At 43.7% G+C, this 15,785-nt stretch overlaps 3 long non-coding RNA genes across 3 annotated transcripts; all 3 read left to right on the top strand.

Moving 5' to 3' along the window:
- Window positions 1-299: 299 nt before the first annotated feature.
- On the top strand, window positions 300-9,708 carry LOC307028157. The gene is made up of 4 exons (XR_013804852.1): window positions 300-503; window positions 8,998-9,142; window positions 9,219-9,328; window positions 9,435-9,708. It is a non-coding gene; the product is annotated as an uncharacterized lncRNA (long non-coding RNA).
- LOC307028158 lies at window positions 7,703-8,488 on the top strand. Its single transcript, XR_013804853.1, has 3 exons — window positions 7,703-7,742; window positions 7,936-8,153; window positions 8,352-8,488. It is a non-coding gene; the product is annotated as an uncharacterized lncRNA (long non-coding RNA).
- A 1,379-nt stretch (window positions 9,709-11,087) lies between the features above and the next one.
- Window positions 11,088-15,783, top strand: LOC307030492. The gene is made up of 2 exons (XR_013805669.1): window positions 11,088-15,087; window positions 15,500-15,783. It is a non-coding gene; the product is annotated as an uncharacterized lncRNA (long non-coding RNA).
- Window positions 15,784-15,785: the final 2 nt, after the last annotated feature.

The following is a 15,785-nucleotide window of genomic DNA, read 5'->3' as shown; positions in this document are numbered from 1 at the left end:
ACGTGACATTCGGATCTCCGCAAATCTCCTCCGAATCTCTCATGTCATGTGTTAGCCCTGGAAAATAACTAATGAAGTGGGTTTATCACATTCTCTAGCTGTATGGGGGAGACCGGTGAGTCATGTTCCTATATATACACGTCATAAAAATGCCTGGGAATAACTTGTGGAATGATTTGCATCAAGAAACAGATGTTTGAAATGTTACCTATGACTGCATCAGTTATTAATATTCCTAATATTTGCAACATATACAATATCTCTGTCACCCCTCTTTTTTTTAAAAGAAATGGTACCTTCCAATGGGAACCGCGAAAAGGGTCCGTTAAGGGCGTGTGTTAGGTCAGGTACACCACTGCACCTAGCTTCAGGGTTGCTGGCTAGCTTTCCTTCAGGCAGAAGACTGAACCTCCGTGATTTCACATTTAACTACGCCATGCATGAAAATGGAAGAGATATCACATATCCGGACATGGATGCTATAGCAACTGCAGCATTAAAAGGTAATGTAATTGTGTATTTTATGCTGCACCTCTCCAGCAAGCTTTACATTATTTGAATCGGTTGGACAACAAGTTAGCATGCAAAGTAAGCTAGCTAGCTGGCTACATATCTTGTATTAACATAGCTAATATCTACTGTAAGCTGTTAATAACTGCACAAATGACAAATCGTGGTTAACATTTTTATTTATACTGTATTATTGCAAGAAATAATGTTGTTAGCAGATTTAGACTTAAACCTTTTGTCTCCTGCAGCAGAAAGGTGAATAATCTCAGTCGTTCAAGTTTAGCCATTCATCACGGCGTTATTTATTTTAGGCACACATCTCAAGAGGCTTGAGGACAGACAGAGAAGGGGCGTGACTTCCAACGGTCTTATACCCTAGGTAGTGACATCATCAATCATGTGGTACAGCAGCTAACCAATGAACACAGTTAGTAGTCGCAGCTACTTACATAGACAATGTGGTGCACAGTAATAATATAAGTCATATACAATATACATATATCTATGTCATATTCTAACACTCCCACTTATTACTTATGTGCTTCTGTACATCTGTTCATATTTATAACAAAACAAATGGAATACATGGTACACTCCAATGTGGATTTCTTCAACACATTTTTTTTTTTTTTATGCACCAAACATAGCAACTGCAAACTTTTTCAGTTTTATTTTGGAGACAGGTTTAGTCATGACATCTGCTACCATGTCGTCCGTAGGGCAATAAATCAAAGACATCTTTTCTTCCCTTATGGTAGACCTGATGAAGTGGTACTTGATGTCCACGTGTTTACACCTTTGCCTACACACCGGATTCCTGACTAATGCCATCGTCCCCTGATTGTCCTCATTGATGACTGTCTTCCTGTACACATAGGTATCCATACCTGCCAGCAGCTGCTCCAAGTAGATACACTCTTGTATTGTTAAAGCAAGCGCCATGTACTCAGCCTCGCATGTCGACAATGCTACTGTGGGTTGTTTCTTGCTTCTCCAAGAGACAAGTGAACTGTCTTTGGTCAAGCCCACACAATACCCTGTCGTACTGCGTCTGTCGCCTGTATCTGCAGCCCAGTCAGCGTCACTATATGCCACTAGACCCAGTTGCTCGCTGCTCTTTTTGAAACAGAGCTGTTTATCTGAGGTCCCCCTGAGATAACGCAACACATGTTTCACGGTAACCCAATGTTCATCTGAAGGTTCCGCAAAATTCTGTGATAGTTTTCCTACCACAAAACACAAGTCTGGACGTGTACAGGTCGTCAGGTAGATAAGGCTGCCGACAGCCTCTCTGTACATCGTCACATCTGCCATCTTGGGCGCGTCTTCGGTGTAGTCCAACTTTTGATCACAAGGTGTCTCTCTCACCCTACACTCGCTCATATCAAAACGTTCCAGTATCTTTGAAACATATTTACTTTGCGATACTGTAACGCAGTCATTCGACTGGTTGAAATCCATCCCCAAAAAGTGCTTTACCCTCCCCAAATCCTTCATCTTGAATTTGTTAGAAAGCATGCTTTTTACTTTCTCTAGACACTCGATGTTGCTTGCTGCGATGATAAGGTCATCAACCCAGATAGCAATAATTACTTTTGCTTCTTTAGATTCTTTTGCATAAATGCAATGGTCTGCCTGGTTCTGGGTGAAATAGTCATCCGTTAAGCATTTGTGCAACATCTCGTTCCAGTTACGCCCAGATTGCTTTAAGCCATAAATCGACTTCTCCAGCTTACAGACAAGCTTTTCTCCCTCCTTTACATACCCCTCAGGTTGTTCCATGTAAATATCCCGATCGATGGGAGCATGGAGATAAGCGGTTTTTACATCCATTTGATGCAAGATCAAATCCTCTTGGGCTGCCTTCTGCATTAGCACCCGTATGCTAGTCAGGTTAGCTGTTGGTGAAAACGTTTCACCATAATCTATTCCTGCCCGCTGACTATAGCCTTTTGCTACAAACCTAGCCTTGTGTTTGTCGTTTCCGTCAATGTCCCCTTTAATTGAGTAGACCCATCTACCTCCCACTGCTTTCCTGCCTTCTGGCAATTCAGTCAGGGTAAACGTATGGTTGTCCTCAAGGGACTTGATTTCCTCATCCATCGCTTTACCCCATTTTCCAGATTCAGTGGATGTCATGGCCTCTTTAAAAGTCAGAGGTACACCACAAATTGCTTTGTAGCAATAGTCTACACTGATGAGTGTACTGTCGTCCTCCTCAGTCTCTCCCTGAGCATAGTCTTTAAGGTACCCCGGGGCTTTACGCTCCCTCCTGGGATATCTCACACTGTCTGAGGCATGTGGCGTCACCCTAGAGTGCTCCTCGCCATCATCCTCTCGTGCAGACTGTGGACCGTCAGTCAGTACAACACCAGGCTGTGTGGTCTCTACCTCTCCCTCAGAGTCTCTCTCCAGGTCCAGCTCTAACAGCTGTGTCTGAGTCTCGCTCTCACAAGTTGTCTTAGTGACAAACTTCACCAACCTGTGTTTCTGCACTCTCTCCCTGTCGGGGTAGTAGATTAGGTAGGCGGGACTGCCCTTGTCATGCCCGACAAAACGCCCCTTTTCACACCTAGAATCTAGCTTCCCCCTGTCCTGCTGGTACGCATAGCACACTGCACCAAATTTTTGCATGCTAGCCAAATTGCACTTTTTCCCGGACAGTGCTGAGTATGGTGTAGTGCCCGTGTGCTTATTAAAACACTGGTTCCTCGTATGCGTTGCTTCTTGGATAGCATAATGCCAGAGACTCTTGGGTAGCTCACTGTCAATGAGCGTACACCTGGCCATCTCAAAGAGAGTGCGCCCTTCCCTTTCAGCAGTACCGTTCTGGTGAGGTGAATAGGGACAAGACGTCTCGTGCCTTATCTTGTTCTTCCTCAGTAGCGTTTTGAACTGCTTACTGGTGAACTCAGTTCCATTATCCGACCTGATGCATTTTACCGTCCCATAGGGAGCCACATCAGCCAGATAATTCTCAGTGGCTTGAGGTGTATCGCTCTTTGCTTTCAGGAAGTAAACGAACACTGCCCCTGTGTACACATCAGTGAATGACTGTAAATACTTAAAGCCATCAATGGACACATTGTTCATTGGACCAACTAGATCCGTATTCACCAGCTCAAGTGGTGATTTAACCTTGTCTGTCGGATTCCTGTTCCTTGTTTGTGTAAACTTCCCCTCAATACATACTGTACATTCTTTAGCAGGTTTACACTTAGTACCCTTGATATGCATGCCTTCGGTAACCTCCTGCAACTTTAAAACGTCTTCGTAATTGCAGTGCCCCATGATCTCATGCCATGTTTGAATATCATGGCTGACATGACACATATCATCATCACACTCGGTTGGTAAATAGTACATCCTCTTATGGACATAAATATTAAACCTCAAACCATTAGGTGATACTAGTACATCATTACCCTCTTTAAAGAATACCTTAGCACCGTTGGTGGTTGCAGACTTCACGGAGAAAAGTTCCTGGGGGTACGATGGGATGTATAATGCGTTCTTTAAGGTCACATTACGCCGTCGTCCCTCGCTTTCAACCAAACACACCTGTGCTTCTCCTCTGGCTCGTGCCACTCCGAAAGTACGCCTCCCGTCAGCTAACTCCATGGAGTGGGTCTCCGGCTTGAAGTTGGTGTCGAAACGCCGGAACTTTCTCTCGTCGTTGATTATGTGCGACGACGCTCCCGTGTCGACAAGCAATCCCTTCTGGTGGGTCCGCATCTGCTGTCCCAGTAGGCTGGCACCTCCTGTTTGCACCTCGAAGGTGCAGTCGTCTCGTCCCGCAGCATGTCCACCACCGGTCCGATGTCCGCCGCCATCTTGTGCGTGTGCCCTCCGGGCGCCATCTTGTTGACGATTCTTCTTTGTGCACGCGTTGTCCGTGTGCCCATTGCTCTTGCAATGACTGCACCACGCTCTCTTGGTGCATTCGTCTTTCCGGTGGCCCGTCTCTCCGCATCGCCAACACACCAGCCCGTTGCGCTCACCTTCCTCGGCTCGGGGGAAACGTTTGGCAAGCTTTTTCCCCGGCGTCGCCTGGGCCTTCAGCACTCGTTCGTCCATCACGTCCGAGGCTGAATCTGTGTCTTCTGCGGCCTCAAAGTTCCTTAGCTTCGCCTTGAACTGTCCCAACGTCAGCTCCGTATCTCCGTGTGTCACAAGTAATGTGAACGGCTTGTATTTCTCTGGTAAACCACGCATTACCATCGCCATCATCAATCCTTCACTCGGTGCTTCGCCAGCGTTCCTGAGTGCCGTGATGATCTGTTCCGCTCGGATAATATACTTCGTCATCGTCTCGTTGACCGTCTTCTTCAGCGCGGTTAACGTCGTGTACAGAGTTACAATCCGTGGTCTGCCTCTACCGATAAAGTGTTCTCTCAAAACTTTGAGTCTTTCTCGGCCTTGGTCCTTAGTGTCTCTGAATATAAGTCCAAGACTAGTATTATCGAGAAGTGGAGCCAACGCACAATATGCGTCCTCGTTCAGCTTCTCGTCCGCGATCCGCTCCTCCGCGGTCCGGTCTCCCGTAGGTGCTCGTAGGATCGTTTCTTTCAATCCTACTCCATGCATACAGCACGGCATCCTTTCCTCCCAGAGCTCGTATTCCTCTGCGTTCCCGTTGAACGAGGGCCATTTACTTCTGTGGGAGTTTGCCATGTCTTTCTGTGTTGTCGCTCCCGGTAGCTCAGCTTAGCGCCCTGTTAGCTTAGCTTTAGCTTCCCTGCTAAACTTAGCTTTAACACGCGGCTGCTAACTAGCACTCTTAGCGCGTACTCCCGAACTTGAGAATCATTCGTCGTTATCTGGGCCCATAACCTGTTAGCAGATTTAGACTTAAACCTTTTGTCTCCTGCAGCAGAAAGGTGAATAATCTCAGTCGTTCAAGTTTAGCCATTCATCACGGCGTTATTTATTTTAGGCACACATCTCAAGAGGCTTGAGGACAGACAGAGAAGGGGCGTGACTTCCAACGGTCTTATACCCTAGGTAGTGACATCATCAATCATGTGGTACAGCAGCTAACCAATGAACACAGTTAGTAGTCGCAGCTACTTACATAGACAATGTGGTGCACAGTAATAATATAAGTCATATACAATATACATATATCTATGTCATATTCTAACAAATGTCAAGAAGCAAATGAGCCTTTCACAACTGACAGTAAAGTATTTAGCATAGCCATCTTTGGCGCCCTTTTTTGTTGTAGACAGCATTTCACAATGCGTTGTTGTATGATAGTGCGGGCTATTGTAACAGCAATTTTTTTAATTTAAATTATAAGTAAGTGCAATACATGTTTTAATGTTAAATAAAATCTTGTGAAGCCAGCCAGAAATATACATTACTCTTTCAGTTTATGTATTTAGATAAATATGTTATTAGTTGCTTTTTACCTTATTATTAACTGTGTGGTTAAATCTGTTTTCAGCTGCTAATATAAGCAGAGACATGCTGCCCAGCCTATCTAAGGAGGACTTGCGTGATCTCCTTCCCGGGCCTGAGCACTTCTTCAGAAGAAGAACCATTTGGAGACTCACTCATGATGATAATGAGGTAATTCCAGATTCTAACATTTGAGGGACTTTAAACCTGTTACCAAGTAAGCCTTTCCTAGTCATCATGCAGCTATTTGAAGAAGTGGAGTTTTTTGGTTGTGTTGATTATTTCTTTTGGCACAGTGTAGTGCTCTTTTCATTGTAAATACCATTATTTATATATATATATATATATATAAATATTCCCAGCCCTATTCCCACCCCCCAACCTTCCTTGTTTCCCTCCTGCCAACCCCTCTCCATCCCCTTAATTTTCTCCACCCTCCTTCCCCTCTCAAAGCCCACAACCCCAACATGGTGCCAGCAGAACCGTACAGCTTCCTAGTCCACTGTATGTCTTATACACAGACGCAGAATTGGAGCAATCACAAAGCACCTTTTCTGAAAAGCACCGTGCTGGAGAAGAAGGACACTACGTCCTTTCCAAAGATCTTCGCTGTCGATTGATCAGGAATACAGTCACAAGCATGATTTCCATTAAAAGAGCAGCTGGGGATGACTTTAACTATCCATGCAGCCGTGAACTCACTGTAATTAGACCCTCCAGAAAAACGCGGGCCAAAATCCTTAATTATGCGGGCTAAAATCATTGATTATGCGGGCTAAAATCCTTGATTATGCGATAAAAATGCGGGGTTTTTATGTGATTTTATGCGGGAAAATTGCGGGAAGTTGCGTAATATGCGGAAAGTTGCAAAATATGCGAACAGTTGAAAAAAAAAAAAGGTGATTATTCTCCCGCACCCTGTTACGAGGCTACTACTGAATGAAAGGGAGCACTTTTAAAGAGTTGCTATGATAAACAAGCATACTAGAAGCAAGCTATATCACAGAAAGACACACACACACACACACACACACACACACACACACACACACACACACACACACACACACACACACACACACACACACACACACACACACACACACACACACACACACACACACACACACACACACACACACACACACACACACACACACACCTACCTCCTCCTCATTCTGTTTTCATTTACTCGTTCGTTATCTGACCAGCTTCAATATTGTAGGCTACTCACCTCGTTTCTTGCAACCCTCGAAAGGGTTTTGGAGGTTGAAGCCTCTGTGAGCGTGAGTTGCTTGGCTTTCTTGTCCGCAGCAGAAACCATTTTTGAATGTTTGAGCGAATCGAAGTGGGTATTCACAGTCGATTTCCTTTTATGCTCCAACACACAGTTGCACGGGGTACAGAACAGTTTCCCCCCACTTTCGTGCAAGACATTGGGGTACTGCTTTGCCCGGTCTTTAGCTGAAATGTTTGTGGGTAAATGTGATGGATTCGATTTGTTCATCTTGGTGTGTGAATTCCACACCTTCACACGACGGTGTTTGCCTTCTGTGATGCGCGGGCTGATGAAGTTGCGTCATCATCACTACTCGTCAAGACGAGTTAACTTTTTTATTTTTTCCTCAACTTTGTGTGGAAAAATGCGGGGATTATGCGGCCTTTTGATAAATATGCGGATTTAAAAATCTGCGGCATTTTGCTGATTATGCGGGAAATTCTGCGATCGCAGAATCGCGTTTTTCTGGAGGGTCTATGTAATGGTGAAGCGTCTAATTGAGTAGTACCCAATGCTTTGGGACAGATCTCAAACCAGTAGAGCTGAGTGGGTATGTCACTATTCAAGTTTTCAACTCATGGTTCAGACAAAGCAATGCAATCATTTGCCTATCAAACTGGGAGTGATGTGTTTTATCCAGTTCAATAAGAACTCTGTGCAACTGCTTGTGTGGTGTATTTTGTTTGATACAAGTTTGTTTAATGTGAGTTATAACACAACCTTTTGTGTGTGTGTCTTGTAAGGAAACTGAAAAAGCAGCTTTTGAAAAGGATCCAGAATGTGACAACCCCCAAAAAGAAGCAGGGTTCAACTCCTTCAAGAAAGAGGCCTAGGAGTTTAAGCTTTCAGAGCAGCCATGAGACGTCCACTGATGAGACTGATGAATCCACCGCATCAACCTTGATCTTGGAGAGATCACCACCATCTCGATGCAGCGCCCCGGAGGCTGAACAGTTATGTGGTAAGTACAGAAATTGAAATAGTAGATAGTTCAATCTCTTCAAGAAAATGTAACAATATCAATAAGCTATTTTAGAACCCTTTTTTATTCAAGATTACTCATCTATGTTTGCCCTGTGTCAGTCACTATGGCTGTGTGTTAATGTCTCATTTAAACTTTAACATCAGAAATTAAAATAGTGGGGTTTATGTTTTCTAGCATCAGAAACTGAGAGCCCACAGACCCAGACGAGACACTATAAGACTCTACAGGCGATGTATAAAACCAAGGCCAGACCAAACAAGATGGATGTTGCTCAGCTCCTGGACCTCGAAATCCAAGCGAGAAGGGCCTTCATTGACATCAAGATTCTTAAAGCTTATCTTTGCTTTGGAGAACTGGATCATGTAAGCAAATGTTTTCGTTTTATGTACAACTATGCTTCCTAATTCGGTTAACGTTAGACCAAATTTGAAATGAGAAATGGTATGACAATTAAATCAGATCTGTCTCATTATTCATAAATAAATGACTCAAATATGCTGATTGAATAAACATATTTATTCTGAATAGATATATAAAAACCCTCCACTTATTTAAAAAGAACAAATTTCACAAATGTGCTTCTGATACACACAACATTATTTTGTTAGTAGTATTGGTCCAATATACGTATTTAAAAATAGTGTGTGCATCAGACATACGTATTTCTATGTGCACTGTAATATTTTTGTTAAGTGACCATTTCAATCACATTATACACATATGAATCTTTTTTTGGAAATTCAATTATGAGACGAATTACTAACCCTTGGAATGTAGATTTGAAAGTTTCTCCTATATATTTTCTCTCTCGCTGTCTTAGCTAATGGATGAACTACGGCGGGTCCTCAATCAAGGCAACTCCCACTTCTTAATGGAACTTAAGACCCGGTGGGGGACCTTTTGTGAGAGGGCACAGTTTTATGGAGTTTTCAAAAAGCTCATGAGGTCTCCGCAGCTTGACAAAGGTGATTATTATCTCTGACAATGTCTGTTTATTAACTGATTGCAGGAGACGGAATGAAACTTTTTCTTTTTCAACAGTAAAGCCCTCAATTGCCATGATGAAGGCTTTACCAGAGATGTTCCCATCACCTATGGCCCCACAAAAGAAGTTAAGGCATGCAAGTGAGGCTGTGCTCCACGTCCTTGAGGTAAGAACATTTATAAGAATTTTCTCATGTCGACACAAAGAGTGAAATGTTGTGATCATATTTGTTTGGCTTTTTGTGATGATTTCTTTGTCTGTTTTTGTGTCAGTCTGCAGAAGACCCCAACACCTTTCTTCAGACACGACCACTCTCCAGCCCTGTTGTCATCATCTGCGAAACCAACTGTACACTGGCCATTGGAACCATGCCCATGCTCATCTTCCCAAAAAGGACATTCATGAAAGCGCGATGTATCTCATGGCATGTTATTACACCTTTCACCTCACCTATCCTCAGTGCATTGCAACACTTTTGTCTGTGGTGCAGACTGAAGTCCTCTTGGACGCCATTCACGACTGTGACATGACTACTTCATACAAAAAGGCTATGGCCGACTGGAACAAGTTCCAGTGATTAGTGATTAGGGCACTTATATATATATATGAGGAGCCGCTAGGGACATTATTCAGAAATACCGTTCACATACACATGTGAAACACTCACACACACAACTAAAACCAAAATAATTTACAAACATATGTAAAAATCTCTCATATACACATATGAAACACTCGCACACACATGAAATCCAAAGTCATTCACATATACATGTCAAACGCACTCATATACACATGTGATACGCACTCACACACACACCTGAAACGCTCTCACACACACCTGAAACGCTCTCACACACACACATATAAAACACACTATCCCATATCTGTGGGAGAGCGTTTCAGGTGTGTGTGTGTGTGTGTGTGTGTGTGTGTGTGTGTGTGTGTGTGTGTGTGTGTGTGTGTGTGTGTGTGTGTGTGTGTGTGTGTGTGTGTGTGTGTGTGTGTGTGTGTGTGTGTGTGTGTGTGTGTGTGTGTGTGTGTGTGTTTGTGTGTTTGTGTGTGAGTGCGTATCACATGTGTATATGAGTGCGTTTGACATGTACTGTATATGTGAATAACTTTGGATTTCATGTGTGTGTGAGAGCGTTTCATATGTGTATGTGAACGGTATTTCTGAATAATGTCCATAGCGGCCCCTCATACTTGTAGTCCTATTCGAAATTGTTCGCTGAGTCAAAAGTGTCATGAGAATTTCACTTGCCTTGCATTTTACAGTGAAATAATGTTCTCTTTTTCTCTAAAGACATATCTGATGACTGACCTTTACTACGCTGTTTGAAAACAATAAAAACATTAAAAGAAATCATTTGAGACTCATATTTTTCTTTATGCAAGCAGTCAAAGTTTATATTGATAGGATTAAAGATTTGTGAAGGTTTTGTCTCTACGTTTCTTGGTATTTAGCCTTATTTTAAGAATACTTTAATAGCACCAAATGCTGAATTTAAGTAGATTTTTCTACATATTAAGAAAATAATTCTTAAATCTTATCTTTATCTAGACGAATGTACCTGTTTAAAGTGAAGCTGCACTGGATTTAAGATATGTTGCCTAACATAAAATAGAATTTTGGGACAAAAGCAGTAGAATATGCTGAATTCAAGCACATTTTCCTTATAAGATTTTAATTCTTAAAGATATTCCTTGCTTCAATTCAAATTTACTTAATTTTGGTTTAAAAACACTTTTTTAAAGATATCTGTAGATATTTTAAGGCTAGATGTATTTAATGAAGCTCAGCGCAAGTTCAGGCAGGAAGACCTATCACTTCGTATTGCGCGTCATGGCAATACTCGCTCCCTTCACTAAAGGATAGGGAGCGCCACTCCCCACTCCTCAGCTAACCTATCACTTCCCTCCATTCACAAGCCTAATCATCGCACCTGTTAATCCCTCTATATATGCTCTCCCCTTTTCCATCAGCTGTTTTCCAGGTGTCAACGCGCAAGCAGCAGCAGGGCTTCGTCCCAGCTCCGGGTATTGATCCATCAACTCCGCAGTCTTGCGGATTAAGCTACAGGGGGCGTTCCCCAGTTGGCTAGCGGTTCTAGCCGGCCACCCCGCAATCCCGGATGCGGAAGAAAAAGACAAGGATACTGAGCTCCACGGAAGTTCCTCCGGCTTAATGGAAATGAGCTACTTCAGGCAAACAATTGACACACGCCTTCAGTCTCTCGAGAGGGCATCACTGGCATCAGGGCCGCTCAAATGCGGCGCTTCCGGCCTTCACGCGGAACGGGCCCTCATCGCTTGCGAAGCTTCACCCACTTCCGGCTTCAACCACAACCCCTCTTGCAGGCAGGCAGGGCTCAAGCTACATCTCATCGAAGCTACTCCTCCTCCCGGCTCAGTAGCAGTACTGGTCTCTAAGTGCGTCTTAGGTGGCAAGCAGGTAGTGATGGCGAGATGAAGCCTTATGAAGCTTTGAAGCTTTCCAGCAATTGGTTCGTAAAGGGTTCATGTCATGAGGCTTCATCATGGGCTTCATTTGAACATAAACCCCTGTTGGTCAAAGCGTGTAAAACAGGCAAATTGGAAATCTCAACAGTTGCGCTCTATCTCATACCGAGTTTCCAATGAGTAAAGCCTTAGAATAACTCTAAACAACGGACATAAAATCCTATTTTCATGTTAACAATATTGTTTTCATTCCAGTTGAACGATTGTGATTGAAAAGCCGATAGGAGGCTGGTAAACATTGCAAAGAGGGATTCGTATTCCTTAATATTATTCATAAACTTAACCACGTTGTAGCCTGAGAAGGCTAAACCATATCAGGAATACATTTATTAACTGCATTATCTCATTTAGCTGTAGCTTCTATAAGCAAACCCTGCGGTCGTGGGTCGGCTGCTTTCCAGCGAGCCACAGCCCACACGCTGAATCTACCCAAAAAAACAAACAAAACAAAAAACACTGGATATATCTTATCTGCATTTATTCATTTACTTATTCATGTTTTATTCCTACATTTATTTATGCTGTATCTATTTATACTTATGACATTTTCCGACCTCTATATAAGTGAGGGTCTGAGCTCTTTTAATTCCATCGTGTCACCAGCGGACCCGGGTACAGGAGGGGTAATATGGTTTTGTTATACATCCATGGGTATTATGAGCGTTGTGGCTCAACGGTTCAAATGAATCGCTTCCCGAAGCAGTCACGTGGTATCGACAGGCAGCGAGGTTCGCTTGTCATCGATGACGTCACTGGCCCAAAATGATACAAGCCTCGATACATGCTTCACAAAAAGATTGGGGATTACTCGACACACGCTCCGAAGCCTCGGCGCAATACGTAACATCACTACTAGCAGGTTCAGCGCACAGCAGGCTCGCCTCCTTTCCCTGCGCCTCACCGCTAAAACAGGTAAGAAAAGAGAAGAAAGAAAAGAGAGAAAGGAAAGAAGGAGAAAAGAAGAAGAAAGAGAAAAGCAAAAGAAGAGAAGAACGAAGAAGAAGAAAGAGAAAGAGAAGAAGAAAAAAGAGAGAATATCGTTGCTTTAGTTTAGGGTTAAGGTGAGTTCCAGGCAGTGTCGGGTGTAACGCGTTACAGCATGAGTTATGCAGTTCGGGTAACTACTACCCGTCACAATGCTCAGTAAGTACCGCAGTTTCAAGCTTCACACAGCCACGGATGCTGCCCATCCGTGGTTTTTGGGGGTTTCTTTCAGGGAGAAAGAGATGTTCATGTAAGATGATAAAAGACAGTCTAATCACCCAACCAGCACATCAGCATCTACGTCTCACCGTGGCGTAATTAAACTGCTAATTAAGCTAGTCCTATACCAGGGCTCGATAGTAACGGTTGCCATTGGCAACCATTTGGAAATGTCAACCACTTCTTGGACTTTGGTTGCCATCAGTGGCAACCAGTTTTTAACATAAGAAATAAGGACAGCAAACGTGCACCCCAAAATAGATAAATGTTCATATTCGTTTTTAAGAGTGATATTTAATTGTTGTGACCAGTCGGAACCTGATACTTAAATTGCACGTGCATTGGCGTGATTACAGAGCCAGAAGCGATGCACTTTTACTCGCGTGCGCGGTGCGCCGCGTGTTTGTTTTACAACAAAATGGCGAAGCAAAAATAAGTTGCTTGACTGTGATAAAAGTTCAGCCAACACCTCAACTTCTCCAATGAATGTTCAAAGTGATTCAACTGATGGAGCGTAAGGTAAAACCCGAACGAAAAACAAAGAGGAATGTTTTCTATTCACTTCCGGTAAAAGTTCCTTCAAAAATAAGAGTCCCGATCTTATTACTACAAAATAAAAGTGCAAAACGAAACTTTACCATAGAAAATGGTTGCATTAAATTATAATCACTCTATAAAAAGGTAACACATTTTAAATATAGTTAGACATATTAAAGGTAATTTACAGCATCAATAATTAATATCAAATGTTTAACTATGAATGGTTTTCATGTATTTAACATTAGAAATGTATTAGTCTGGCCAATCCAAGACTTCATGCTGAAGGGCCAATGGGTCTATGGTGGGGGTCAGCACAAAGGTCAAGAAAACCCACATTTGAAAGGGAGACAACGGATGATCAAGAAACTGGTGACTTGCTCAATTCATTTGTGAGGGATCTATGAAGACAGGACAACAGCAGCACTACTGGTATTTTGTATACCAGCAATTGAGGGTGGACAAGTTTACTACCACTTAGGTTCAAATAAATGCGTTAATTACTATTGTAAAGCATTTGAACATTCTCGTGTCACATGTTCATTATTAAGTGGATGTATAACTGTATAGCATCTTAATTATTTAAAATATAAGGTATCAAAAAGGGCAACCGTATTTTCAGTTGGCAACCAAAAGCGGATGCCTGGTTGCCAGCCTGGCAACCACTTTTAAAAGTTAGTGTTGAGCCCTGCCTATATCATGGGTCATGTCTCAGCATTTACCTAAGCAAATATTATTTCATGCTGCTCATATTGCACTCATATATTTGGTTCATGCTCACATGGCTTATGTTAAGCAGGGTATGATATTCATGCATCATTGTACTCAAGCCAACAGCCGCATTACATTGTCTACATCTCCCTCTTCGCCGGGCATCGGCTCGTGCCGGCTATCCAAGATCTCTCCAGTTTACCTCTGGTAAACATGCATATAACTGGTGGTGGTGTCTTAAGAGCATTTCAGGGCTCGTTCAGGATAGGTGCAGCAAACCTGCCGCAATCAAGGTAATTGTTCCTCTTCCCTACAACAACCGCTTCTCATCCTACATTCGTCCGAACGCCAGTGCCGTGCTGGCTATCCAAAGGTCTCTCCAACCTTCAAATTGGTACGTATCCATATAACTGGTGGTGGTTCTTAGCATGTCAGCACGTATATTCGCCCCGCGGCTCATGTTTATCCTTGCATGTCTAACCCTGTACGTCCAGGTTGTAACCTTCGGGTCTGTATAAAATGTGTCCCTGCGAAGTCAGGTTGCCCCGTACGTCCGGGATGCCCTGTACGTCCAGGATGCCCCGTTCGTCCGGGATGCCCCGTACGTCCGGGAAGCCCTGTATGTCCAGGACGCCCTGTATGTCCAGGATGCCCCGTACGTCCGGGATGCCCCGTATGTCCGGGAAGCCCCGTATGTCCGGGATGCCCCGTATGTCCGGGATGCCCCGTACGTCCGGGATGCCCCGTATGTCCGGGATGCCCCGTACGTCCGGGATGCCCCGTACGTCCGGGATGCCCCGTACGTCCGGGAAGCCCTGTATGTCCAGGATGCCCTGTATGTCCAGGATGCCCTGTACGTCCAGGAAGCCCTGTACGTCCAGGGAGGATGCCTAAATCCCCACATGTACTAACCTCTCTTTTCATCCATAGATTTCCACTGCATCCCACAAGGTAAGATTTCATCACGTTCAGTACTTCATACCTTCACTCCTTTTGGGGGTTCATCGGAAACGGTTCTTCCCTTCCCGAATGACATCCTACAAAACCTGGGCCTAATCGCCAAACACCATTTCATTCACTTGTTATAAACTGTCATCATTATGTTTCATTTATATAATGTGACCCGATAATAAACATGTATTCCATACATCACGTCTCTCCTGAGTGAAATGAAGCTCAGCGCAAGTTCAGGCAGGAAGACCTATCACTTCGTATTGCGCGTCATGGCAATACTCGCTCCCTTCACTAAAGGATAGGGAGCGCCACTCCCCACTCCTCAGCTAACCTATCACTTCCCTCCATTCACAAGCCTAATCATCGCACCTGTTAATCCCTCTATATATGCTCTCCCCTTTTCCATCAGCTGTCTTCCAGGTGTCAACGCGCAACCCTCCTCCACCCCTTCGCCTCCTGCTTCCAACTCAGGGCCAAGCTCAACCTTCTCCCTTCCAACCGGACCTAACCACTTATCACCACCACCAGTGTCTAGACCCGGGGGGGTTCATCGGAAACGGTTCTTCCCTTCCCGAATGACATCCTACAAAACCTGGGCCTAATCGCCAAACACCATTTCATTCACTTGTTATAAACTGTCATCATTATGTTTCATTTATATAATGTGACCCGATAATAAACATGTATTCCATACA

Source organism: Notothenia rossii (genome assembly GCF_949606895.1).
Source record: "Notothenia rossii genome assembly, chromosome: 2".
NCBI lineage: Eukaryota > Metazoa > Chordata > Actinopteri > Perciformes > Nototheniidae > Notothenia > Notothenia rossii.
The sequence above is the reverse complement of the archived record's forward strand: the minus strand, read 5'-3'. Positions and strand labels throughout refer to the sequence as shown.